General features: G+C 46.1%; 1 long non-coding RNA gene across 1 annotated transcript in view; it reads right to left on the reverse strand.

Annotated features, from left to right (window-relative positions):
* Positions 1-16794: 16794 nt before the first annotated feature.
* LOC102384669 overlaps positions 16795-25336 on the reverse strand; it is a 124924-nt gene continuing 116382 nt past the window's right edge. The window contains exon 3 of the long non-coding RNA XR_323216.2: positions 16795-17820. This is a non-coding gene — a long non-coding RNA (uncharacterized LOC102384669). The remainder of the gene's footprint in view (positions 17821-25336) is intronic.

Here is a 25336-nt window from a genome sequence, read left to right on the forward strand (position 1 = left end):
GCACAAATGGCGTCACCAGCAGGGCTCGGAATTCCTCAACCATGGGATGTTCTTCCAAGAAGGATTACTAGGAAGAGATGGGATCTACCTAAGAGAGGGAACAGCATCTTCGCAGACAGGCTTGCTAACCTAGTGATGAGGGCTTTAAACTAGGTTCACCTGGGGATGAAGACCAAAGCCCTGAGGTAAGTGGGGAAGCGGGAGACCTGGAGGAAGAGCAAGGAGGAGGGGGCAATATGGGAGGTGCTCTCATACTTCCTGAGAAAACAGGGTAGTCAACTAGTTATCTTAGATGCCTGTATATGAACACGCAGAGCCTGGGAAACAAGCAGGAAGATTTGGAAGTCCCTGCACAGTCACAAAATGATGACATGACTGAAATAACAGAGACATGGTGGGAGCTTATATGACTAGAGCACTGTCATGGATGGGGACAAACTGTTCAAGAAGGACAAGCAGGGGAGAAGAGGAGGAGGAGTTGCACTTTACATAAAAGAGCCATATGATTACTCAGAGGTGCAGTATGAAGCTGGAGATAGGCCTGTTGAGTCTCTGGGTTAGGGTTAGAGGGGAAAGCAACAAGGGTGATGTCATGGTGGACGTCTGCTATAGACCACCAGACCAGGAGAAAGTGGTGGATGAGGCTTTCTTCAAACGGCTAGCAGAAGCTTCCCGATCACAGGCCCTGGTGCTCATGGGCAACTTCAATCCCCCTTCAATCTGCTGGGAGGGCAAGACAGCAGTGTGCAGGCAATCCAGGAAGTTTTTGAAGAGTATTAAGGACAGCTTCCTGGTGCAAGCGCTGGAGCAGCCAACTAAGAGCCATGCTCTTCTTGACCTGCTGCTCACAAACAGGGAAGAATTGGTGGGAAACATAGTAGTGGATGGCAATTTAGGCAGCAGTGACCATGAGATGGTTGAGTTCAGGATCCTGAGGAAAGAAAGGATGGAGAGCAGCAGAGAAAGGACCCTGAATTTCAGAAAAGCAGACTTCGACTTACTCAGGGAACTTATGGATCCCAAGGAAGCCAGACTGAGGGGGAGAGGAGTCCAGGAGAGCTGGATGTACTTTAAAGAAGCCTTACTGAGAGTGCAGGAACTAACCATCCCTACATGCAGGAAGACTAGCAAACATGGCATAAACCTAGCTTGGCTTAGCAGGGAACTCTTCAGTAAACAAATCACAAAAAGGAAGCTTATATGAAGTGGAACCTGTGGCGGGACAGCAGAGGGCACTCCAGCACCGAGCCACCCACCTCACTGCACCTGCCCAAAACCAAGCTTTGGATGCCTCCCCGGAGCGCCAACTTCTAGCCAACCCCCTTCCTGGAGCACACCCACAAGCCTGGAGTAACCGCTGCCACCACCTGAGCTCCAGTCTCTGTTAGGGCCCTATGCTGCTCGGAGTACACAGGCACTGTAGACCAAGGGGTGCTTAGCCCCAGCAGGATATATCTGGGTGCTACTTATAGCCTAAAGCATAGAAGGTAGCCTCCCTTAGTCAGCTGAGCAAAGGGAGCAAATAAGCTTGCTCAATGCCTCTCAAGCATGTATAATAAGGCTTGCTATAATAGATAGCTTTATTGAGTAGAGAGGGTAGGCATGGGGAGGAGGACAAGTCAGAAAAGTATCAAAACAATAACTCGAGTAAACCAAAATGGCATGGTAGCATTTTGATACACTTCTAAAACACTCAGTCCTACATTACTGTCTAAGTATAAGGTAGGTTACTCACATGTTCATCTGGAGTCTAAAAGAGCTCCAGAGGCTGTGTGCTTGCTTCATGTTCCTAGATATGTCTCCCCCTACTTCCTCATAGAAGGGCTGTTTTATACACCTGTTGTGACCTCATCGCTAAGTTCACACCAGAAGCAGTCCCACTGGCTGCTGACAGGTGCTTCCAAATGACATCAGATTGACCAGGTGAGAGAACTAGTCACATGACCTGCAAGGGCAGGAAACTGAGACAAAGGGAGCGGGTCCCCCCCTCCCTCAGGAATGTCTCCAGCCTGGGTCACAGCTCAGTGGTAAATGAAACAGGGAAGGGGCTGCAGATCGGGGGGGGAAGGGGGGGAACGGGTTATTCCTCCACAGACCCATGGACAAATAACTAGGGAAGAATATAAGAGCATTGTTCAGGCATGCAGGGATGAAATCAGGAAGTCCAAAGCGCAATTGGAGTTGTAGCTAGCAAGGGATGTGAAGGGTAACAAGAAGGGTTTCTACAAGTATGTCGGTAGCAAAAGGAGGATCAGGGAAAGTGGGGGTCCCTTACTGAATAAGGGAGGCAACCTTGTGACAGAGGATGCAGAAAAGGCTGAAGTGCTCAATGCCTTCTTTGCCTCAGACTCCAGAGGCAAGGTCAGCTCCCAGACTCCTGCACTGGGCAGCACAGTTTGGGGAGGAGGTGAGCAGCCCTCCGTGGTGAAAGAACAGGTTAGGGACTACTTAGAAAAGCTGGACGTGCACAAGTCCATGGGGCCCGAAGGGATGCACCCAAGGGTGCTGAGGGAGTTAGATGATGTGATTGCACAGCAATTGGCTATCATCTTTGAAAATTCATGGCGATCAGCAGAGGTCCCGGATCATTGGAAAAGGGCAAACATAGTGCCCGTATTTAAGAAAAGGAAAAAGGAGGATCCAGGGAACTATAGATCAGTCAGCTTCACCATAGTCCCTGGAAATATCATACAGCAGATTCTCAAGGAATCCATTTCTAAGCACCTGGAGAAGAAGAAGGTGATTAGGAAGAGGTCAGTATGGAATCACCAGGGGAACATCATGCCTGACCAACATGATTGCCTTCTATGATGAGATGACTGGCTCCGTGGATGCACGGAGACCTGTGGATGTGGTGTACCTTGATTTTAGCAAGGCTTTTGATATAGTCTCCCAGAACATTCTTGCAGGCAAACTAAGGAAGTATGGGCTGGATGAATGGACTGTAAGGTGGATAGAAAACTGGCTAGAGCACTGGGCTCAGAGAGGAATAATCAATGGCTCAATCTAGTCTAGTTGGCAGCTGGTATCAAGTGGAGTGCCCCAGGGGTCAGTCCGGGGGCCGGTTTTGTTCAATGTCTTTATCAATGACCTGGAAGATGGCACAGACTGCACCCTCAGCAAATTTGCCAATAACACCAAGCTGTGGGGAGTAGTAGGGTCAGGATTCAGAGTGACCTAGACAAATTAGAGGTTTGGGCCAAAAGGAATCTCGTGAAGTTCAACAAGAACAAGTTTAAAGTCCTGCACTTAGGACAGAACAATCCCATGCACCAATATAGGCTGGGGATCGACTGGCTAAGCAACAGCTCTGCAGAAAAGGACCTGGGGTTACAGTGGACAATAAGCTGAAAATGAGCCAACAGTGTACCCTTATTGCAAAGAAGACTCATGGCATACTGGGCCGCATTGGTAGGAGTGTTGCCACCAGGTCAAGGGAAGTGATTATTCCGCTCTATCTAGCAATGGTGAGGCCACATCTGGAGTACTGTGTTCAGTTTTGGGCCCCCCACTACAGAAAGGATGTGGACAAATTGGAGAGAGTCCAGCGGAGGGCAAGAAACATGGTTCTGAGGAGAGGATAAGGAACTGGGCTTATTTAGTCTAGGGAAGAGGAGACAGAGAGGGGGACTTAATAGCAGCCTTCAACTATCTGAAGGGGAGTTTGAAAGAGGACGGAGCTAGACTGTTTTCAGTGGTGGCAGATGACAGAACAAGGAGCAACCGTCTCAAGTTGCAGCAAGGAAAGTTTAGGTTAGATATTGAGAATAATTTTCTCACTAGGAGGGTAGTAAAGCTCTGGAACACGTTACCCAGAGAGGTGGTAGAATCTCCATCCTTGGAGGTTTTCAAAACCTAGCTAGACAAAGCTTTAACTGGGATGATCTAGTTGGGAATGGTCCTGCTTTGAGCAGGGGGTTGAACTACATGACCTCCTGAGGTCCCTCCCAGAGCAATATCACTATCCCTGGGGGGCAATCAGTTCCCAGCCACCAGACACGTAGCACATCCCGTACATCTGGGTCCTGCTCCTGTGTGACCTGCCATTTGGCAGCAGTAATCTGTGGTAGTGCCAAGGGTGTCAACGTGGTATACTGGATCCAGGTTTGTGGAATCCCTTCAGGAGGCAGCTGCAGTACCCCAGCCATGCAAACAGCATTTTCCCCTTTTCCCACAGGATCTTGAATCTGTAAGTCACAAATTGTTCACACCGTCTTGGGATTCCAAACACTCCTGGAGGCATGGGTTGATTGTCAGGAAAGGGCATCCACACCTACGTTCCTTTGCCCCGCTCAGTAATGTAGGCTGAAGGTATAATTTGCTAGGCCTGGGATCGACTGGTGACTAGTGGCATCTAGCTTAGTGCAAGTGAGCACAGATGTGAGCAGATTGTTATCTGTTCATACCCAGAAAGTGTTCCCACATAAACAGTCCCTAAATTTCTTGGTGACTGCCCACTTAAGGGCCACGAATTCTAGTTTATGCACCGGATAATGGGTCTCACTAGGCGACAATCCCCTATTGGCAAAACCCACAGGTTGCCAACGCCTCTCATATAACACAGCCCTGAGCACAGACAAGCTGGCATCAGTGTGCACCTAAAGATAGTCCATACAACCCAATGACAAGAATACCTGATAGTAATAGGACAATATATAAACATATATAATAAGGTTACATCAAATAGAACATATATGCATAAGACACGCAGTACAAATATAGGACAGCTACCAGATACAGATATAGGACAACTGATAATCCAATACAACAGACACAAGATAACAACAAGAATTCCAGCAACGTGGGACAAGAAACAGAACCCAACAGAGGCACAGCTGCTGTGCCCAAAGAAGAAATAACCCAAGCAGGGTCCCCATCACCTAATACGGCACCACCCCTCCTCCCCCGTGGGAATGCCCTTCTTAGGAGACTTACAACTCCTGCAGCCTTTGAATGCGGCCTTTGAAGGGGTTGGACTAGTTTCCAGTGGTGTGTTGTGGGGGCGAGGCATCCCCAACCCCTCACTAAGGTGTTCAACCCATGCTGTTCCTGGTGAGAAGGCCCGAGTTGCCCCGTGCAGCTCTTCCAACCTGTTGGCCCACTCTGCCCCGTGTACTGCCCTGTGCGCTGAAAGGGCACCATCCCCTGGCAGGGGGTAAAAAGCCTGGGCTGCATAGTGCAGCCCTGGTACTCATCAGCTCTACAGCCCCGTGCACTGCTCCATGCACCAATGGCCCAACTCCTGCCTTGTGCAGGATTGGGGACCTGCACCACCTCGTGCAGTCGCCAGGCCCCTTTCAGCTCTATCAGCCCTGTGCACCATATGGGGCTCAGCTCCTGCCTCATACAGGGTTGGGGACCTGAGCTACCTTGTGCAGCTGCTGGGGTCTTGTCCGCTCCCAGACTCTCCATGCACTGTTCTGTGCACTGGCTCTGCAGCCCTGTGCAGCAGTCCATGCACCAAGGGTTTCTGCTCCTTCCTTATGTAGGGTTGGGGACCTGTGCTGCCTTGTACAGCTGTCACGGTCCCGCCCACTCCTGGACTCTTCATGCACCATTCTGGGCACTGGTTCTTCAGCCTTGTGCACCAGTCTGTGCACGGAGGGCTCCTGCTCTTGCCTCGTGCAGGGTTGGGGACCCACACTGCCTTGTGCAGCTGCTGCAATCCCATCTGCTAACAGACTCTCCATGCACCAACCTATGTACCATCATCGTGGTTCTCTCCGTGGCAGGACTGGGATGCAGCCACTTGCTGTTTCTCATCCAGCAAAGATGTCCTTCGGGTGTGTCTGAGGCAACTAGTCCACCCTGCTGGTCAGCTACACCAGCTCTTCATCAGCTATCTTCATCATCCATTGTTGAAGCCACCCGTGTACCGGGCATGCTGGCTTTTTATTTCTTCTGAAGACTCTGCCCCCAGATTGGGAATGGACCAATCAGGGAGCTTGAGAGACTAGTTTCCCTTCAGGTCCTCTTTCTCACCTCACCCCTGGGACACAGTGAGGCTGCCTTCTTTCTGCCATTCCCCAATTGGTGAAGAAGGGAAACTGCCACCACCAATGGGAGCCCGAGCCCTTCAGGCTCAAGCTAACAATCCTGGCTGCCAGTGAGCCTAACAGCCAGCCTGCCACACTGAATTAAAAGTAAGTTTCCATTTTTTAATTTTTTTTTTTTTGGGGGGGGGGGGGGGGGGGGGGGGGGGGGTGTAGGCCCTAAGGCATCCACTGGCAAAAAACAAAGTTGGAGCCTATAGGCATATCAAGGAACAAAGGGTGCGGGTCAAGGCACGGCGGAGTGCAGCTATCTTTGGACAACTCACAGTTGGCATACGGTTGCTTAGAACCACAGTCAGCCTTACTATGGTACAGCTATTTGTTCAAGGTGCAGTCTGAGACTCAACCAGCTGTAAAAATCTGCCCAATAATACATGTCCCACTCCCCCCAGAACTTCTCTTTCCCAATGCTTCAATGAGAGCAGGATTTGGGGTATGGATGTCTGTGATCTATAGACAATGTGCAACTATTGACTGGAAGGGGGGGGTGGCACACAACTCCATGCTGCTGCTGTTTCTGCCCCCACTCTGGCCAGGTACTGACTCCAGCTGGGCTGCAGCCCTGCACCCCATGTCCTGTCATCAGCACAGAAATCACACCACTGCCACCCTCACTACTACTGGACCCTGGCTCCTGCCAGGCTGCAGCCCTGCACACCATGCTCTGCCATTGGCGCAGAAATCTGGAGGAGCACATACCCCCTGTGACCTCCCAAATGTGGGGTCTTTAGACCATCTATTGTCTAAAGACCCCAAACCTACCTGCTAAGTTGATAGGCAATCAAGTCTGTATTGTGGTGAGTCCTAATGAGTGATATATGCTCCACTCCTGTAATAATCTCATCCCATTTCTCCTCACAATCTTCTCCTTACTGCTGCTGGGAAGGGCAGTTTCTCGTTTAAAATGGGTGTTTTGGAAACAGAAAAATTTACATAAAATATTATCATCCTTAGCTGGGGTTCATCCCTTTAGGCCTCTGAATTCTGATGGTAACTAGCACTTCCATTCCCATCAGCAGTCTAAGGGCAGCATTGTATCAACTGTACATCAACAAGTATTCAGTAATTCCTTAAATAAACATCATAAAGCCATTTCCAGTATTAAAATAGGTATAAAGCTGAAAGGCAGGTAGAATCAACAGAGATGAGCTTCAGCCCTTTCTCAGACAGGCAGGACTCCTCTTTGAATCGCTGAAGTCAACCGAGAATGTCTCACATGTCTCCAGGACTGGGCCCAGGATGAAAGGGGCTGAATACAAAGTCAATGTGCTTTACACTCACATGCTGAAAAATAGGCAAATATCAGTGACCAATGTCATTGTCATCACGGAGTGGAACTCTAAGACAAAGGAATGTTGTCAACTTGTAAAGACCATGCTTTGCTCTCTTTCTCCCTTCGATGTAACAGAGATTCGGCCAAGGCACAACCAAGTCCTTGTTACTGTATTGCATAATTTTCCTACAAATTTGAAAAAAGCCTTTAACAATTGGAAGAAAAGGAAAACTTGCCCCTGACATTCCACAAAATACAACCACCAATACAAAGTAGGTTTTATTAACAGACAGTGAGAGCTCAATTTAAAAAGTACCGTGGGCATTAAGGGAGATTGTTTTATGTCTTTGACATGAATACTCAGGGTAGATGAACTATCAGGAGTTTGGTTTAAGTGAGATTAATGCTTAGTACTTGGAATTCATCCAAACTGATTAAATCTAACTGAATAAAAGAACACAACTTTCTATATGCACTTTCCAAGGAATGTGATTAGGTTGTATAGGTAGTAACTGAAAATGTAAATATAACAAGGGAGGGGGAGGAAATATCCTTCCCAAGTTGCAAAGGCAAAAGAATAACAACAGTACAAAACCCTTAAACTTTAGTAAACACCAACAGAAAACTGTAAGAGTAGGCCAGTGAGAATGGCATATATTACAACATTAAATCCATAGTTAACAGGAATAATGTGGCTCATATTGTGCTCTGAATTGCTGCACATCTCATTCACCCTCACTGAAATCCATGGAAGAACATAGGGTTGAAGTCAGGAAACATTTTGGCCCAAAGGCCCCATATACTGAAGGAGGATTAGAGGAAATATGTAACAGCAAAGGTTATTAGTGGGCAGGGTGACAGAATTACAGCCAGCAGTCATGACTGGTAGCATTTTTAATTATATTTTTAAAATATGGTATTGATGTGTCATCACATATTTTCTTCAGGAATTTTTTTTTCACAGCTTTGCTAAACAGCAATTTATGTTACTCATAATGAACTCCTACATGTATATAAGAGGGGGGCTGGTGTACAAACACTCACTCCTACAGGTCAAGGGGAAAGGTCTTATGGATCATGGACCAAAAAACAACTAATTATGTCCAGCTAATACTAACATGATTCTTTGATAAAAAGTCACGTGGGAGTAGAGAAGTAATGCTGCATGCCTATATGACATCAGTCAGATCACTGCTAAAAAACTGTGCCCAGTTCTGCTTCCTGGACTTCAAAATGGTTATTGAACAATTGGAAAGAAATCAGAACGGAGCTAGAAGAGCAATTCAAGTTCTTGAAAATCTGCCTTACAAAGGAAAGACATGGGGATCTCAATCTAGTTTACTTAATGAATAGAAAGTTAAAAAGTGATCAGGATTTCTACATGCCTATGAAATAAGATTTCTGACAGCAGTGAACAGCAGCATAATGAAAAGTTGATTCTAAGTAAATTCAGGCTATCAGCTGATTTTTTCGGTATATAAGGGCAAGCACCAACTGGAATATCCTAAGATTCTCTATCACTTGAATTCTTGGAGTGAATCCTGGCCACGGGTGGGAAATTATTTGAGCCTGAAGTTCACATAGGGAGTTTTGATGAGCTGTCATGAGTTTTGATGAGCTGTCTGCCCCCCTTCCCACCTGTAACAACTCACCCAAACTCCCTATGGAGATTTGGGTGGGCGGGGAGCAGCGTTCAGGAACGGGACGGGCATTGAAGGTCGGGATCATGGGGCTGGGTCACAGGGCAATGACAACTCAGGACCAGGGCCTGGGCCAAGCTGCAACCCGCTCCCTGCACACCCTGCCCTGTGGGGAAGGTGTGGGGGGGTATGTATGGGGATGTGTGTAGGTGTGGGGGGACATGATGGATGAGTGTGCAGGTGGGAGAGGGCTACCTGAGAGTTAGGTCCTGGAAGGCAGCTGGGGATGAGGGGAGGAGGGGGTAGGGAGAACATGTAGCAGAGCTCACCCAGGGGATGCAGTCCGCATCTGACCCCGCAGCACTCTGCATGGGGCCTCGCCCCACCCAGGGCAGCCGACAGAGCACTCCCACCCACACTTGCTGCCTTGGCCCTGGCCCCAGCCAGCGCACAGCTTCTGGCAGGGCTGTTCCCAGTGCAGGGGGTTAGTTCCCAGTTGGCCAGGTGCTGCTCTGCTCTTTGACTCCAGAGCAGCATGGCAGGGGCAGGAGCAGAAGGAGGAGCTGCCACTGGAGGGAAAGGGAGTAGAACAGCATCCCGCTGGCTGCAGCTAGTGCCAGGGCTGCAAAGCCCCATGCAAATGTTTGCAGCCTCCGAGCTGCCTGCCATGGATGGCCCAGGCTCTGGGCAGCTGCAGCAGGTGGCAGGCAGGCTGCAAACAACTACCTCAGGCTCCACTGGCCTGACACCAGCTCTATGGTGGTGGTGGCTACATGTGCGCCTTCCAGCAGATAGTGAGAGAGAGGCTGGGTTTGCACAGCCCCAGGCCTGTTCCTGGCCGTGCGCTTGGAGGTGTGTGCACAGCTGCCACAACCTTGGTGCCCGTGCTGGGGCTGCAGAGCCCCCTGCAGCTGCTTACAGCCTCCCAACCACCAGCTGCAGGCAACCTGAGCTCCGTGGCTGGCAGAAGACTGAAGCAAAAAAGGCATTGCATTGCATACTTCAGCCTTTCTCCCATCATTTATCACTAGGTTGCCTCCCCCATTCAGTAAGGGACTCACACTTTCCTTTATTTCCTCTTGTTGCTAACATACTTGTAGAAACCCTTGTTATTACCCTTCACGTCCCTTCCTAGCTGAAACTCTAGTTGCACTTTGGCCTTCCCGATTTCATCCATGCAAGCCCAAGTAATAATCTTATACTCCTCCCTAGTTGTTTGTACAGGTTTCCATTTGTAAGCTTCATTTTTGTGTTTCAACTCAATGAAAAGTTTCCTGCTAAGCCAAGCTGGTTTTTCTGCCATACTTGCTAGTTTTCTTGTGCATCAGGATGGTTTGTTCCTACACCCTCAGTAAGGTTTCTTTAAAATACAACCAGATCTCCCGGACTCCTTTCCCCCTCAGTCTGGCCTACCAAGGGATCCTGCTCATCAGTTCCCTGAGTGAGTCAAAGTCTACCCCACTTCAAGAGGGAGGTGAACAACATTGAGAGGGTCCAGAGGAGGGCCACCCGCATGATCTGGGGACAGCAGGGCAGACCCTACAATGAGAGGCTACGGGACCTGAACCTGTTCAGCCTTCACAAGAGAAGGCTGAGGGGGGACCTGGTGACCGTCTATAAACTCACTAGGAGAGACCAGAAGGGTTTGCGGGAGACCTTGTTTCCCCTAGCACCCCCCAGGATAACAAGGAATAACGGCCACAAGTTGTTGGAGAGTAGGTTTAGATTAGACATCCGTAGGAACTACTTCACAGTTAGGGCGGCTAGGATCTGGAACCAACTTCCAAGGGAAGTGGTGCTGACTCCTACCCTGGGGGTCTTTAAGAAGAGGCTTGATGCCTACCTGGCTGGGGTCATTTGAGCCCAGTTTTCCTCCTGCCCAGGCAGGGGGTTGGACTTGAAGATCTACAAGGTCCCTTCTGACCCTACTTCTATGATTCTATGATACTTTCCTAAAGTCCTGGGTCCTTACTCTGCTGCTCTCCATCCTTCCTTTCCTCAGGATCCTGAACTCAGTCATCTCATTGTCACTGCTGCCCAAATTGCCATCCACTACCACATTCCCCACCAACTCATGGATTCACAGAAGTTTAGGGATGGAAGGGACCTCACGATATCATTGGGTCCAGCTCCACTGCTCTTACAAATTCTCCCCAGTTTGTGAGCAACAGGTCAACAAGAGCATAGACCGTAGTTGGCCTCTCCAACACATGCACAAGGAAGTTGTCCCCAGTACTCTCCAAAAATGTTCTGGCTTGCCTGTGCACTACTGTATTGCCCTCCCAGCAGATGTAAGGATGATTGAAGTTCCCCATGAGAACCAGGCCCTGTGATTCAGAAACTTCCGTTTGCTGTTTGAAGAAAGCCTCATCCACCACTCCCTCCTGGAGGTCTATAGCACATACTCACCATGAGATCACTCCGGTTGCTCTCTCCTCTAATCCAGAAACTTTCAACAGACCTACCTCCAGTTTCATAGTGGAGCACTGAGCAATCATACAGCTCTTTTACATAAAGCACAACTCCTCCTTCTCTTCTCCCCTGCCTGTCCTTCCTGAACAGTGTGTCCCCATCCATGACAGTGCTCCAGGCAAGCAAGCTCCCACCATGTCTCTGTTATTCAAATCACGTCATAGCTCTATGACTGTGCAAGGACTTCCAGTTCTTCCTGCTTGTTTCCCAGGCTCCGTGCATTCGTGTACAGGCACCTAAGGTAACTAGCCAGTTGCCCTAATTTCTCAGCAAGAATGAGAAGGCCTCCCCTGTTGCCCCTGTCTGATTGTGCTTCTCCATCCTAATGGCGGAGGACTCTCCTCATGCTCCTCATGGTGGAGGAGCCTTGCCTCCTACTCCTGTAGCTCACTTGCCTCCTGTAGCTCTCTGCTCCTTGAGGAACACCACCAGAAGGCACTGCTTACATTGCAGGCACTACCCCACCTGGAAGGAACCTGCAAGCTGCAGTCTTCACAGCACCAAACCAGGACCTGGATGGAAGCCTAGATGGTTTCATAGTTGTTTCATAGTTGGTAGAGTCGGAAGGGCCCTGAGCAGGTCATCAAGTCCGACCCCATCCCATGGGCAGGAAAGAATGCTGGGGTCAAATGACCCTGGCTAGGTGATTATCCAGCCTACTTTTGAAGACCCCCAGGGTAGGAGCCAGCACCACTTCCCTTGGAAGTTGGTCCCAGAGCCTAGCTGCCCTGACTGTGAAGTAGTGCCTCCTGATGTCTAGCCTGAACCTACTCTCAGTCAACTTATGGCCGTTATTCCTAGTTACTCCTGGTAGTACTCGAGGGAACAGGGTCTCTCCTGTTCCCTGCTGGTTCCCCTTGGTAAGTTTATAGACAGCCACCAGATCCCCTCTCAGCCTTCTCTTGTGGAGGCTGAACAGGTTTAGGACCCATAGCCTCCGTTCGTAGGGCCTGCCCTGCTGCCCCCTGATCATGCTGGTGGCCCTCCTCTGGACCCTCTCAATGCTGTCCACATCCCTCCTGAAGTGCAGCGCCCAGAACTGGACGCAGTACTCCAACTGCAGCCTGACCAATGTCACATAGAGGGGGAGGATCACCTCCCTGGACCTGCTCGTGATGCATGTGTGGATACATAACAAGGTGCAGTTAGCCTTACTGACCACATCTTCACATTGGCGGCTCATGTTCATCTTGAAATCAATAGTGACTCCAAGATCCCTTTCTGCCTCTGTGCTGACAAGAAGGGAGATCTCCAGCCTGTAGGAACGATACTGGTTCTTTCTCCCTAGGTGCAGTACCCTGCACTTATCAGTATTGAAACCCATCCTATTCTCATCCACCCACCCCTGTAACCTGTCCAGATCTAGCTGTAGCCTGTCCCTCCCTTCTAGCGTGCCCACTTCTCCACACATCTTAGTGTCATCCATGAATTTGAACAAGGTGCTTTTCACCCCCTCATCCAAGTTGCTGATGAAGACGTTGAACAGTGCAGGCCCGAGGACCAAGCCCTGGGGGACCCCACTGCCCACATCTCTCCAGGTTGAAAATGACCCATCCACCACCACTCTTTGGGTGCAGCCCTCCAGCCAATTTGCGACCCATCTGACTGTGTAGGCATCGACACCACAGTCACCTAATTTTTTAATGAGAATGGGGTGAGAGACAGTGTCGAAGACCTTCCTAAAGTCCAGAAAGACTACATCCACCACGACACCTGCATCTAAGGATCTTGTGACCTGGTCATAGAAGGCAACCAGGTTGGTCTGACAGGACCTGCCTCTAATGAACCCATGTTGGTTGCCCCTAAGCATACACTCCCCTGCTGGCCCCTCACAGATGTGCTCCTGGATAATTTTCTCAAAGAGCTTCCCCAGGTCAGAGGAAAGACTAACAGGCCTATAGTTTCCTGGGTCCTCCTTCCTCCCTTTCTTGAAAATGGGGACCACAATGGCCCTTTTCCAGTCCTCTGGCACCTCGCCAGGGCACCACAAGTGCTTGTAAAGCTGTGCCAGGGGTCCCGCAATGACCTCTGCCAATTCTCTCATCACCCTGGGGTGGAGATCATCTGGACCTGCTGATCTGAACATGCCCAATCCCACCAGAAGTTCCCTGACTAGGTCCTTACAGACCCTGGGCCTGGCTGTGCCTCTCTTGGGTCCATCCGGAATCCCAGTGAGGAGGATGACACGGTCCCTGCTCAGAAAAATGGAGGCAAAGAATTTATTAAAGAGGTCAGCTTTATCATCTGGTGCAACCACCAGATCTCCAAGCGTGTCCTGCAGGGGCCCCACGTTACCCAGTGCCTTCTTTTTACTCCCTAGTAAAAAGGTGAACAGTCCAACCTAGACAGACACCTCACAAGTGCAAGCAGAACTGACCTGTGAACTGACTTGAGAACTGCTAGCAAACTGCCATTTGCTGCCCCTGTTTTCACCCTCCCTGGTTGCTCTGGGAATCTCATTTTATACCCTGCTGGGCCTAGACTGACTCCACCCCCTTGTTAGGACTTTCGTCAGACACAAGCAGCAATCACCCAGAAATCACCCAGCTAGCAGCATTTCCAGCAGCTCAGAGCATGTGCCCAAAAACTCAGCCCACCAAGCAAATACTCAGCAAGTCAAACATGCAGGCAGCCCTGGCTCACTTACCTTTCTGGAGTAGTATCTGCTGCCTGGCTCCTCTTCCTCTTTTCCTTCCCCTTCCTCCTCTTGCTCCCAGTGAACTGCTTGCACACTGCCCTGTTTTCTGCCCCTGGTCGCTCAGGGAGTCTCCTTTTATACTCACCTGGTCCTGGACTGGCTCCACCCCCTTTTTAGGGATTTTGTCACATGCAGGCACTAGTCCCACAGCAATTACCAAGCTAGCAGCCTCCCAGCTGCTTCAAGCACACACCCAAAAACACAGCCCACCAAACAAACACTCATAAAGTCAAACACACAGGCAGTCCTGACTCACTTACCTTCCAAGAGCAGGATCTGATTCCTGGCACCTGGTGCCTGGATCCTCTTCCTCTTCCCCTTGTCTTTCCCCTTGCAAACTGTCCTGTTTGCTGCCCCAGGTCATTCACTCCTAAAGAATGTCTTGAAGAATGTATTTTTCACACCTTACTTTCAAAAACTTGTCTAAACTGTATCCCAATTACATAGCTGGTCCAATAAAAGATACCACCTCTACTTCTCACATAATTTCTGTACCATCACTGCTACAACCTCATTCTTAACTAGAGACAGTCTAAGTGATTATATCTGTTCTTAACCAGAAGGTCAACTATCTATTTAGTAAGAAATAACTATAATGTTGGTATGTGGAGGGGGAGCTCTACCCCAATAATGGCTTTTGGAGCCAAATCTGTCTTGCAGAGCACACATCCTACCAGACTGAACCCTGCAAACAGCAGGTTGGTCTACGCTGCTCCTTCACATTTTAGGGTAGTAAGAACAGAAGGAACTGAACAGCAAATCTGAGAAGCTTCTAGTACCACTTGTCCAATACTAACATGTTCTGCATCTTTCATTCAGGTCTTGTCCATCTCCTTGTAACTCACTTTTTTTTTAACCCCCTTTTTCTCCTCATAGGTATCCTTGGAAGTTAACACAGTCTGGCCTTTGCTGTTTTACAAAGCAGCAAGGCTTTGCAATGGTTTTAGAAAGACAATGTAGATGTGTTGGTACCATGAGTTTGGTGTGACTATATTACCCATGAGCATACAATTACATAGGCCATTACCAAGGACCAGTAACAAGAGAATGGTACTACTTCGTATTCCATATTATACCAGAGGCATAAACAAAAACAATTTTAGAAATGTTTAAAGGAGTTTTAACATGTTTATATTGGTGCCGTTACTTTTCACCTTCTACATGGGAAGACAATTCCTTTAATTCTGCCATTCGCGCTATGCAATACTGAGGGAAAGAGAGAATGTGTATAACCAGCCAGTCTTAGTATCTCAGCTAGAAATTTGAATAATCACCTATCTAGTACTGATGGTCAGCATGAATTTAAACCTGTTACTGGTCAAAATTTAAACTTCTGTCTCTTATGTGCCTCAAGCCAATTTAATTCATCTTCCTCTAAGGATGAAGATTCTACATTTGGGGTAAAGAAGGAAATATGTTTGGGGTTGATTACTTGAGGAGGGGTTATAAGGAAAGACCCAGAGGTGTGAAATATTAGAATGTTACCAGATCAGGAGGCAGAGTACAGGAGAGGTAGTCAGAGGTACATCAGGTGATGAGAAGAACATGAAAAAGACAGTTTTGTATGCAGCTCTGCCATTTATCAAATAGCTACTATAATCATACATGCATTGCGTAGATAGACAGAAATAGCAAGGCAACCATCTATCCAGTCAGCTAGCCGACTGCCTGGATAGACAGATGGGTAGTGCATTTAGATAGTGATCTAGGATTAAAGGCAGTGCAACAAATCATAAATTCTAAGTAAGTCTAAGATGTCTCTATTTGACAGCATCATTTAATGGGTAAGAGGCAGTTGAAAAATGTAATATAGTCCCTTGGATTCTTAACTAAAAAAAGAATAACAAATGCTGAAAAACTCTGCCAAACAACAAAGCTTAAATTTTATACATGCTCATCAATTTAACCCTAAAACCTTAAAAGCCTGCGGGTGATCCCAACGCCTTTAATACCAAAGGCCCTAACTATGCCACAGATCAAGCACCAAGCCCAAGCCTGCTTTGTCTGAGAAAGATGAAAGCACTCTCAAACAGGTGAAGGCTTTTTTTGAATCATCACCTGCAATTAAGCAAAGGAAAACTAAGAGCAGAAGAGGTAAGCTGAACTTGCTTTAAAAAGACACCCCGGGAACAGGTGGATGCTTGCTAAGGATGGTTGTGGTATCTGCTGTCATTCTTTCACCAAATGATGTGCATTCATTGGGATTTCCTGCACGTTAACAACAGATCACTTGGTGGGAAAATGCGGTGGGGGCTGCAGAAGCAACATAAAATATTTCTTTCTATGTTGGTCTGGAGAGTGTGCTGCTTGCTTTGTTGCTGTAGAAAGATCTCAAGCAACAGCAGGGTTCTATCAGCTTAAGGTAGTACTGTAAAGCATTTTGTTCAGAACGCAGAGGATCATTTATTACGCTCCCTTAAAACTACCTACCCCAGGGTTACCAATTTCCTATTGTATCACTGAAACAAAACAAATTACAATTAAAAATAATATTAAAATCCATTTCAACATTGCCAAGCATTTCAGAAATCTACAGAATTAATCTGATTTAATTAACTTTTGCAGGCACATAGATTTAGGATGCATCTAAAGCATAAAGGACCAATGGCTCTCATTTGAAAAGGTACTGAACATCCACAGATCCCACTGCCTTCCATTTCATGTCCTATACCAAAAGAATTCCATAGGATTAACACCTGTTAAAATATCCCGGATGACTTCTGGCAAAATTCTTCCCTTTCGTGTCATTCACTACTGACAAACTTTCCTACTTGCCACAAATAAAATCTTCTACCCCAAGCCAACCCCATCTCTTCTACTCACCTGTTCTCCAGAAGAACCTACACCAGGTAAGTGGTTTATTAAGAACAGCATAACCACACTTCCAGGAGAGAAATAACTGCCCCAGTTCACGTCACCTTACTGACAGCACCTTGTGTCAATTCACTTTTGTTTAACTCATTAGGCTGCTAATTTAGCAAATCAAATGAGTATTGCACTATTCTCCTACCTTACCCTATAATGATGCCCTCTATGTACCCAGGTAATATAAGGTCTGCCTGCATGCATTTCTTTGCAGGAAAGGAGCCCTGAAATATAATGCCTGACCTCAAATGATCTCTGTCTCATTCTTCTCCTCATCAACTTCCAACTCTACTGAGTTAATGCCAGGTAAACTTGGCAGCAAGTCACGACACCCACCAAATCTTGATATTGACACACCAAGAAGAAAAGCAGCAAGTGTCATGGTCTGGGCTGGACACCAATAGAAAAGTTTCCTGGAAAGTTATGATCACTTGGAAAGAGCAAGTTTTGCAACCAAACTTAAGTGTAGCTTTTCTACAAGCAAAACCTGCCATGCAGGGTTGGTACTGGGAGGGAGGCAGGAGGGAGAGATTTGTCTAAGTTTCTGGCCATAATAAATACTCCTGATCTGTGCACTGACAGCATGAAATGTACAATCTGAATAACAATTTCAGATGGAGAAATATAAAGAGAAAAATCAATATGATCAAAATACATAAATAGAAAATTAATGGAGAGAGCTTTTATGCCTGCCTTGGAGTACTCCACCATAAGACCACACAAAATGTGATGGGGCTTTCTATTTTCTTTTTTCTCCTTTGTATTTTTCAAGTCATCGTTGCTTATAATACTCAAGTTGTATTTCTTCTGCTTTGCTTCCTGTAAAATCAATAACAACAATCAATTAAAACTTGTTTTCTACCAACTGGCTATTATTTGTGATAATAATGCACAGAGCAAAAAAGATCGCTTTATTTCCTTGACCTCTTTGGTGCCCTGATGAATATTGTATCTGTTCCACCTAGAACTGAAACCACTGTTCTTCTTTCTCTACCTGAACCCCCTCCCTGATTTGTTGTCAAATACTATGAAACAAGGTTGGAAATTCTTGCCATCTATGAATAATTGCTTTTCGTGGCCACATTACATCTAAGAGATGATGTTTTGTTTGCACTTAACTCAGCACAGAGCACCACCATATTAGGCTGGGCTAAATTCAATGCCGATTTAAACTTTTTGCAGTTTCACTGAACATGGAAAGGCTATAGTAAGCGTAAGACAACAAGTCTTGTAATGCCTAGTGGAAACCCTTTGCAGTTCACACCAACAGGAAGTTTTACTTGTCCTACAACATTTGGGAACCATGATGCGTGTTGTTGGGTACCTGCAGTTAGCTATGTACCCTTAGTCTCTTCTAGCCTAAGTCAATACAAAAAGTTGACCTTAAAGCTGACCAGCAACCTGTACAACTGTTAGTTGGTTTCTAGGTATAGTGAGCTGGGGGCTGTAGAAATACAGACTAACCCCTCCTCTGATGGAGGTTATGATTTTAGACAACTTGAAGCAGTCAATATAATAGACAAGAAGAAGAGCAGGAGAAGAAAGCACAATTGGGAATATGCATTAACACAGGCCAACTGGGTACACAGCTGGATGGGACGGAGTCAGAAGGTTGTGTTAGACATGTTAAATCAGTACATTCATTAAGAATGAAGCATTTGAACACAAATGTGCCTGCAGCTCAGAAAGGAATTTCAGGATTTGATTACACAGGCCTATTTTCTACCTGCTAAATAGAAAGCAATCCACTCTTTACTTTTTGTGAAATAACAGGATTTGAAGGATTCGTTTGTTTATGCACTTAAGTTAGGATTTATAAAGGAAACTAATGGAATTTGGCTCCACGCTTCCTACACCTTTAGAATATTCCCTTATTGTGCATCCATATCACCCATCCCTATAGTAACTAGACAGATTTGAGTACTTAAAAAGGAATATATGTTGCCAATAATTAGCTTGAATCAGACAAATGGTTCAATGCATGATGGAATAATAGTCTTTGACCACAATCCTAATGCAAGTGAAAAGCCAGCATGGACAAATTTACTTTGCATTGCTTCTTAAAACCACCGAACTGAGAAGGGAGGCATATGGGATACCAAAAGTCACAGATTCCAGACCTGGAGAACTGTTCTCCTGTAAGAATTCCCTGCTATCTATTATACAAACTGGTAGACAGTCATCAAGAGATTTATAGTGGTATAGTTAATGCACAGGGAAGGAGGCATTCACAGGTACCCCAGCTCCTTCTAAAAGACAATTATGCCTTCCAAATGGACTGGACATTTGGGACGTTCTTTAACGTTTGAAATGTTACTTAACATTATCTCATCTTCTTTAGTCAGATTTGTTTCCTTGAGCATGTCTGTACTGCTACTGTCACACATCTGACCTGAAACAGCCCCCAAAACACCCCACAGACATGCCACTATCCCAGAAACATGCCAGGAGAAACATTCTAGAGTCTACCACAGCTAGGAGGACGGGTATCCATGCAGCATACAATCTGAGGGCCCAAGGTCTCTACTAACATGGCCCACAGGGTGCATGGCTTCCTACCGTTTAGAAGTTGGCACAGCCCTGCCTTACCCTATCACCATCATCGTTGTCTAGATTGACCTCATATAGCTAGCTTTCATTTAGGTCTTTCATTCAGGCACTCTGAAAGCAAAAAAACTCCAGAAGTAGAGCCAAAAGCAACTACAAAATGCTTTTAACATCCTCTCTGGAGAAGGCAAATTTAGCTACTGGAGTTTCTCAGTGCAGCCAACTGGCTTGTATAAAATATGGGGAAAAATGAAAGTGGCAAATAGCATTTTAAAAGGCACATTAACAATAGACAAAAAACCACCAGCACACCATCAGCTTCTCCAACGTGCACACTACAGACTTCTCAGATTTCAGTCAATCAATAGCAGTCAACAGTGCCAAAAGAACAGGTTAGGGACTATTTAGAAAAGCTAGATGTGTACAAGTCCATGGGGCCAGATGGGATGCATCCGAGGGTGCTGAGGGAACTGGCCAATGTGATTGCAGAGCTACTTTGAAAACTCATGGTGATTGGGAGAGATCCTGGATGATTGGAAAAGGGCAAATATAGTAGCCATCTTTAAGGAAGGGAAGAAGGAAGATCCAAAGAACTACAGACTGGTCAGCCTCATCTCAGCCCCTGGAAAAATCATGGAGCAGATCCTCAAGGAATCGATTTCTAAGCACTTGGAGGAGAAGAAGGTGATTAGGAACAGTCAGCATGGATTCGCAAACGGCAACCTCATTGCCTTCTATGATGAGATGACTGGCTCTGTGGATGTGGGGAGACCAGTGAATGTGATATACCTTGACTTTAGCAAAGCTTTTGATATGGCCTCCCACAATGTTCTCAAAACAAGCTAAGGAAGTATGGGTTGGATGCATGGACTGTAAGGTGGATAGAAAGATGGCTGGAGCATTGAGCTCAGAGGGTAGTAGTCAATGGCTTGTTGTCTAGTTACAGCTGATATCAAGTGGAAGGTCCCCAGGGGGGCAGTCGAGGCCAATCTTGTTCAATATTTTCATCAATGACATGAAAGTTGGGATAGACTGCACTTTCAGCAAGGTGGCAGATGACACTTAGCTGGAGGGAGTAGTAGATACAATGAAGGGTAAGGCTAGGATTCAGAGGGACCTTGATGAATTGGAGGATTGAGCCAAAAGAAGTCTCATGAGTTTCAATAAGGACAAATGCAAAGTCCTGCATTTAGAATAGAACAATCCCATGCATCAGTAAGGCTGGGGACTGACTGACTAAGCAGCAGTTCTGCAGAAAAGGACCTGGGAGTTACAGTGGACAGTAAGCTGAATATGACCTAACAGTGTGCCCTTGTTGCAAAAAAGGCTAACAGCATACTGGGCTGCATTAGCAGAAATGTTGCCAGCAGATTAAGGGAACTGACTCTTCCTCTCTATTTGGCACTGGTGAGGCCACATTTAGAGTACTATGTCCGGTCTTGGGACTCTTGCTGCAAAAAGGATGTGGACAAATTGGAAAGAGAGTCCAGCAGAAGCCAATAAAAACTGCTAGGGGGGTGGGACACATGACTTATGAGGAGAGGATGAAGGAACGAGGCTTATTCAGCTGGGGGCTGACTGGCTGGGAAACAGCTCTGCAGAAAAGGACCTGTGGGTTACAGTGGAAAATAAGCTGAATATGAACCAACAATGTCCTTGCTGCCAAGAAGGCTAATGGCATACTGGGCTGCATAGGTAGAAGTGTTCCCAGCAGGTCAAGGGAAGTGATTATTCCCCTCTATTCAGCAGTGGTGAGGCCACATCTGGAGTACTGTGGTCAGTTTTGGGCCCCCACTACAGAAAGGATGTGGACAAATTGAACAGCGTCCAGTGGAGAGCAATGAAAAGGGTGAGGAACATGGGGTACATGACTTACAAGGAGAGGCTGAAGGAACTGAGCTTAGTTAGTTTGGAGAAGAAAAGACTGAGGGGGGGATTTAACAGCAGCCTTCCACTACCTGAAGGGGAGTTCAAAAGAGGATAGAGCTGGACTGTTCTCTGTGGTGACAGATGACAGAACAAGGACACAAGTTGCAGCAAGGGAAGTTTAGGTTAGATATTAGGAAGAATTTTCTCACTAGTAGAGTAGTAAAGCACTGGAACAGGGTACCCAGTGGTGGTGGACTCACCATTCTTGGAGGTTTTTGCGACCTGGGTAGACAAAGCCTTGACTAGGATGATCTAGTTGGGGATGGTCCTGCATTGACCAGGGGTTTGAACTAGATGACCTCCTGAGGTTCCTTCCAACCCTAATTTTCTATGCTCCTATGAAATATATTTGTTATATATGAATATAACATTTCAATATGCATAGCCCTTTCAGTATATGAAACCCTAGTTATTACACCCTAGTTAAAGGAATACTATTATGGGAATCTCTTGTTAGAATAATGGCAGCCATCACTGATGAATGTGTAAAACACGTAGAAGTACATCAATCTTGATTACTTTTTGCATACTTGATCAGTGGCATTATAGGTAATAATGGGCCATAATTTTCAATGTACCCTTTTTAATTGCATATGTTTAGGGTGATTTTGGAGTTTCAACTGTCTGTATTTTAGTTATTCATGTTAAAATACAGTTTAAATAGTGATAAAGCCACAGTCATTTATAGGCCACTCATTAAAATTAAAACTCTATTCAGCATTTTGTAAAGGAGCTGATGTCCTCTTGCTAGCATGATGCATTGGGAGCAGAAAGAGCTCTACACAATGTAGTGACATAGCTAAAGATACCTGTTTTGAAAAACAAAGGTTTTTCAACCTTTGCAGGCATTGTACGTGCAAGATCTGTAGTCTTTGAAATGTATACTTCATATGATCAGTTCATATCGGCAATCTAACTTAATTATAAGACAGAAGAACCTATCTTAAATCTATCTAATGAAAAATAAATTATGAAGAAGAACTTGTTGCTGGGCTGCAATTTTTCTTCTTTTTTATTAAGGTAAAAACCTAATTTAAAAAACTGAATTAATCTGTGTGTGTCAATTAGGTAAAGTTTGTCACAAAGGCACCGAGAATCCATTTTTCATAGTTCTCTGAGACCTTGCAAAGTACATTTAGGAAAAAAAAAAAGCAGCATTCTCTTTACGCAAAATAACCACCCTCTACAACCATTTAATGAGTTCACCTCTCCTTTCTGTCTTCTTAGGTACCTCCATGTGTTTCAATTTTGCTTTCGGTTTGTGACTTCCGAATGAAAATACCTTTCTTCGTGGGTGAAAAACAAATATTTTCTTCTCCACTTTGCTCATATGTTTCCTGGTGGGAATTCTAGGCCATGGACTGTATTAAACCTGCTGAGGAAGTAACAGTCTTTGGTGTGGGTCTCCAGGCCCTTGCAAGAACTTGTGAGAGTTGTATCTGAAACATTGGTACACAACTTGCTAGGTGAAACATGTCCTAACATAAACCTGTACAACTCATCAGAAGCCCACCACAAGGAAGTCAAAGAGGTTGTGTGGAGCAAGATTTCATGAAATGTGCATCCTCTTTTTTTTCTGTGGATTACGCTGGGGGTAAAACTGTTTTACAAGAGCTTTTTTCCATATTTTCTGCAGTCCATTAAATCAACTGGACAGCTTTTATGTTCCAACTGTGTCTTAAGTTTTGTCATTCCTTTCTGCCTCCTCATTACTTTCCATAGCTTTTGTTATGGGTAATTCAGGTCTCTAATGCAGACCTTATTAATTTTTTAACCTTTTTTGTGAAGAACTTTTCTGCCTGGAGGTTTTTTTTATATTTGCAATGTGCTTATTTCACCTGCTTTTAACTCTATTCATATTCTTTTATAAGCAGGTTGAGTCATACACTTTTAGTCTCAACAATGATGTTTCTAAGCTCCTGTATAATTTCCACCTGTTGGTATTAATTCTAATCAGAGGCTCCAGATGGATACATCTTTACTGAGAATTCAGAGTACAGACCCAGGCACTTCCATGGCATGGCCTCTGCAAAAAAAAAAGCATGCAGCAGTGCTAATCTATCTTGTTACCACTCTGCCTCAAATTCTCTCATTATAAGAGGTCATTGAACTCACCATCCCATCTTCCTCAAAGTGAAAATTGTTTTGAATTCAGAGTAAGACATTCCACAATGAGCTGTGATTGTGGATGCCTTAATTTTTGGATTCCCAGTCTGAAATTCCTGAAAAGGGACTAATTTACAGGGTTTATTAGACTAACCACTGTCTACATCCATCTGTGCTCTTCTATCACCTCCAATATCTTCATTTATTTTCATTCTCAGCATTTCTGGGCAATCAACCTTCTTTCAGACACCTTGAGACACCCAAAAATGATATACCCCTTGCCATGTTTAAATTTATTTCCCCCAATCCCAAGTATCTTTTCAACCCATTACAATTTGGATTTTTTTTAATTTAACCTGGAACCTTATTCATCTAAACTGCTGTAATATGTAACTAACACAACAATTCCTGAAGAGCTTTTCCAAACACTATGTTTTTGGAATAGACACACATGAAACACCTCAGTTCTACACCTGTCTCATGACCAGGTAGCCCCCTGTCTCTGGCATGCTTGAATGTGACAGCAGGGGTTGCCCACAGAGTGGTTTTATTACCCCATTTCCAGGTTCAGCACGTGCAAGCAGGAGTGAGTGGCAAGGTGTATTTTGAGAGTGGCCCTTGCCAGGACCACTGGGGACATGGCTGTTAGGCCTGTGCGAGTAGGCAAGTATTGGATCTGGCTTTGGATCTGGCCACTTTGGATGTCAGTGATCCGATCCAGAGCTCTGGATTGGTTTGCCACTTCGATCTGGCCGAAGCAGCTCTGAAGCTTCAGAGCCGCCTTGGAGATCCAGTCATAGGGTATAATGGGGGATCAATGAAATATTTATAACTTTGTTGTTTTGTCTCTGATTTGGGTAAATCTTGCAGGGGTGGTAGCCTTTGCTGAGAGCAGGAAGCCTGCCAAGTTTCAAGAAGATAGGTGCAGGGGTTTGGGGGGAACTGCACCCCAAATTCTTGAAAGCAAAACTCATGTCACGTCTATGTGTTACACCACAAAGGGGTGAGAACTCCAGGGGTGGCGGCCCCTGCTGAGGTCACAAAGCCTGCCAGTTGTGTGTGTGTCTCGCTGGGGGAGTCTGTCTTCTGGGGCCCTGCACCTCAAGCTGCTAACAGGCAAAACTCGTGATGTGGGTAGGTGACACTGTGTGTGTGTTAAGGTGCGCCTTTCCTGGCACTGGGGCCTGTGCACAACACTCCTGCCAGGCCACAAGGCCTGCCAGCTGTGTGTGTGTGTCTCACTGGGGGAGTCTGTCTTCTGGGGCCCTGCACCTCAAGCTGCTAACAGGCAAAACTCGTGATGTGGGTAGGTGACACTGTGTGTGTGTTAAGGTGCGCCTTTCCTGGCACTGGGGCCTGTGCACAACACGGCAGTGTGCCCCAGTGAGGTCTCCTCCTCCCCTACAGCCTCACATCCAGTCCACCACTTTACGTGACAACAGGTAAAATAACTTAGCTGGCTCAACACCAGTAGCATCACCAGGAGCATCAAAGGTACCCACATGGAACTGTCACAGAGCCTTTCTTTCTATAAAGGAATTGACAGCAAGAAGTAAAGATGTTGTGTTGTGTTGGACATATGATGTTACTCATGGTGTGTGATGGTTTATCTTGTTTTTATGTCTATATGTGTATTATGAAAAAAAAGGAGTACTTAAAAAATGTATCTTTGGAAGCTTTAGGGTTGAAAACCCCTTTGGTCAGGCTGAGGAAGCACCTGCAGTTGGTCCTGGATGGAAGGAATAGTAAAGAA

This window comes from Alligator sinensis, unplaced genomic scaffold (assembly GCF_000455745.1).
Source record: "Alligator sinensis unplaced genomic scaffold, ASM45574v1 scaffold601_1, whole genome shotgun sequence".
In the NCBI taxonomy this organism is placed as follows: domain Eukaryota; kingdom Metazoa; phylum Chordata; order Crocodylia; family Alligatoridae; genus Alligator; species Alligator sinensis.